Source organism: Tamandua tetradactyla, chromosome 16 (assembly GCF_023851605.1).
Source record: "Tamandua tetradactyla isolate mTamTet1 chromosome 16, mTamTet1.pri, whole genome shotgun sequence".
Taxonomy (NCBI): domain Eukaryota; kingdom Metazoa; phylum Chordata; class Mammalia; order Pilosa; family Myrmecophagidae; genus Tamandua; species Tamandua tetradactyla.
Genome location: NC_135342.1, coordinates 80,683,777 through 80,687,215, shown reverse-complemented (window position 1 = coordinate 80,687,215; position 3,439 = coordinate 80,683,777). Strand labels below are relative to the sequence as shown.

The 3,439-nt window shown below is 51.8% G+C and overlaps 1 long non-coding RNA gene across 1 annotated transcript; it reads right to left on the bottom strand.

Annotated features, from left to right (window-relative positions):
- Positions 1–612: 612 nt before the first annotated feature.
- On the bottom strand, positions 613–3,099 carry LOC143660402 (uncharacterized). Its single transcript, XR_013164015.1, has 3 exons — positions 3,020–3,099; positions 1,315–1,564; positions 613–1,197 (listed from the first exon to the last, which is right to left on the bottom strand). It is a non-coding gene; the product is annotated as an uncharacterized LOC143660402 (long non-coding RNA).
- Between the last annotated feature and the right edge of the window lie 340 nt (positions 3,100–3,439).

The following is a 3,439-nucleotide window of genomic DNA, read 5'->3' as shown; positions in this document are numbered from 1 at the left end:
CCTTCTGCAGAAGAGCAAGCTTTCCGGCAGAGAGGGAGAGGGATGAGGCAGCTGGGATGGACCTTCCAGAACAGCTTCAAGGGAGCATAGAAGGGGCCTCGTGGATGGCATCTGGGGCACCGCTTACGGCCACAGGTGTGCAGCCACGGCTAAGCCACATCGCTCTTGCCCCTCGGGGTTGAGAAAAGAACATCATGACGCCCTCTCGGCACAGCTGAAGAACCACCCTTCCAGGCAAAAACGACAGTGTCTTCAGGCTGGGTGCTGCTCCCAGATTCACATCTGGGGGAGCCTGAGAATTGAGAAGCCTTTGGGAAGGACACTCATGATGGAGGAGCTGAGAAAGACCCTGGGCCTCACAAACTTTCACTTGGTTCATAAACTTTCCCTCCTTTCTCTGCCAGGTCAAAGTAGCTCCCCCGAATAGCCCTGTGACTTCTCGTTTCCTTCAAGAATTCCTTCATGCTCATTTAACTGTTAAGGGAATTTCAACTTGAGTAAAAATGTCAAAGGCGAAGAAAGATGCCTGTTTTGATTATCTACTGCTGCAGGACAAACCACCCCAATACCTAGTGGCTTAAACACAACTAACCGTGTCGGGTCTCTCACGAGGCTGGCGGTTCTTTGCACACCATGATGTGGCCTGGGCCGCGGCCATCGGAAGCCTCACTGGAGCTGGACAGCCAGCGTGGCTTGCGCCCGGGGCAGGGAGTCTCATGCTGGCTTGGCCAGGAGCTCAGCTTTCCCCCACGTGTGCTGGGGTTCTCACGGTCAGGCATCTGGGTCCTGAAGGGGCCCTTCTTGACAGCGGGGAGCTGAAGCTGCAGAGCTCTTGAGCTCTTGAAGGTTGAGCAGCCTCACTTTCAGCAGGTTCTGTTAGCCAAAGCACGTCTCAGGCCTCTCTAGAGTCCAAAAGAGGGGAAATGGATTCCACCACTCAATGGGAGGAGAGGCAAAAAGTCAGTGTCCCTATTTACTTTGATGCCACCCTCTAGGTACAATTATTCATATCCCTCCTATATGCAAAACATATCCACGCACAGGCCCTGAGCCCTCTAGAAGCTTTATCCTATTAGGACAACAGACTCAGGCCGGAGGTAGGGACTTGTCATCCACGCCAGGCCCAGCAGCAAACCATACTTCGAGTTTCAGTCGCTGGGTGTGGCTTCTCGAGCATGGTTCCTTGGGTGTAGAGACCTGTGAACTAAAGAGTTAAGTTACTGCCTCTACACACCCGACATGCAATGGGGAGATGGGGCCGGGAAATCCATGAGAGATTCTCCCACGCACAAAGGGGAGAGGAAGGGAGCTCACAGCGGTCGCTGGTCCGAAGTGATCCTGACATCCATCTGGGCTCCTATTTTGCCAGTTCTCCCCGTGCCAGGCGCAGGGCATGTGCCTTGGCCAGAGCCGAGTTCTGCTGTCTGGGAGGGGTGCTCTGCAGCTGCTTGCTGTCCTCTGAGCCGTCCTTCTCCGTGACGAATGACCCATGTTTGAAGTCTAAGAGCTTTCTCAGCCTGCCCCCTGCTCAGAGGCCTCTTTTCATTTTGGACTGTCATCAAAGCTGAAAGAGTACAAGTTTGGGGGGGAGGGGGGATTTTCTTTGTACTAAGTTTTAATCCTTTCCATAAGATACAAGCTGCACCCACAAATCAATTTGACACAGGTGCCCCTCTACTCTGGCCTAGGGTCAAGAGTGACAGTGGCTTTTAAATGAGCCCATTTTGTTACCTTACTGGGTCTAGGAGGAACCCCTTAAAATCTCTCTGGGGGCTTAACCAAGGGTCTGACAGCTGTACCCTTGAACTGATAAGACCTGAGCCTACATTTTACTGACAGCATCTTGGATTTGATCTTTTCCTCAGGTTTTAGTTTGTTTTCAGAACCTTTTGCTCACTGGAGAAACTGTCCTGGGCCCTTTATCATCCCTCTGAATTCTGCTTGGAAATTGAACAACTGCTTCTTTAATTCATCTTGCTCTCCTGTTTTCATAGACACTTTTAACATTGTGCCTTTTGGAATATCCTTAGCCAAAACCACAGGTTAGCTAGGTGCACTTCCTCTTCTCCACATTTCCCGGCAAAAGTTCCACGGACTGTGCGGGCAGAGCAGAACTCCAGTCCGCTTCCTCCCCTGTGTCAGGGACTTCTATACAGCCTCTCCAGCCTCCACGATTGCCTTCTCATTCGCCTGAGGGCTCCACCTCTGCCCGATGCCAGATCCAATGCCCAGTGCCCTGTGCGCTCATTCCCAGCACTCGGGGAATGCTTCTGATTGAAGTCTCCACTGCTGTATCACAAACCACTCCACACAGAGTGGCTTCAAACAGCAGCAACCATTCATCATCTATCACAACTCCAAGGGCCACAGGGGCTCGGCGGGCTGCTGCTTCTGCTCTGTGAGCATCCACAGGGGCTGACGTCTGAAGGCTTGTCCGGTACAGAATGCCCAAGGTGGGTCTTCCTCATGGCTTCTCATCGGTGCTGGCTGTCACTGTGGCTTCCAACAGATCCCTTTGTCTTCCTCTAGGAGAGTGTTTGGTCTCCCCATGGCATGGCAGCAGGCACCCAAGAGGGGTGTCCAGACGTGTGAAGACACAGCCCCAGAAACTAATTACACAATGGCTCCTCTCCCACATCCTGTGGGTCACAGGAAGTCACAGAACCATCCCAGGTCCAAGAGTCCACCTCTCAGTGAGAGGAATGGCGAAGAGTCTCTGGGCACCCACAGTGCTCCTGTGGGACTTCCCAAGGCCACTGTCACTGCCAGGGATGGCCCGGTCCGCTGGCATGGGTCCTTCCTCTCTCTGGAGAGGGCCAGGACCAAACTCAGTACATGTGTTCTTTCACTGGATCTGTCACTAATCCCTGGGGCCAGTCACTTCAGCTTCACGAGTCAGTCCGTTCAGTTGTGTACTTGGAGGAGGGATTAGCTGATCCCTAAGGACTGAGATGAAATCCACATACATAAAATTGACCATTTCAAAGTGAACAATTCAGTGATTTTTAAATATACTCACACTTGGGCAGCCACCCCCTCTAGCTGGTTCCAAAACTCATCACCCACAAAGCAGACCCTCTCCCCATTAGAAGCCCCTCCCCCGTAGCCCTTGCCCCCAGCCCCTGACAACCACAGCTTTATTTTCTGTCTCCTTGGATTTGCCTATTGTGGACCTTTCATATAAATGGAATTTTACAACATGTGACCTTCTGTGCCTGACATCTTTCCTCCAGCATGTCTTCAAGCCTCGTCTGTGTTGTGGTGTGGATCGGGCTTCGTTCCTTTGTATGGCTAGATGGTACACTCCAGTACGCGGATGAGCCGCCTTCTATTCACGTATTCCTCTGTGGACGGACGTGGATTTTTACACTTTTTGGCTTTTGTGAACGGTGCTACTATGAATGTTCATTTATAAACTTTTGTTAAAATACCTGTTTTT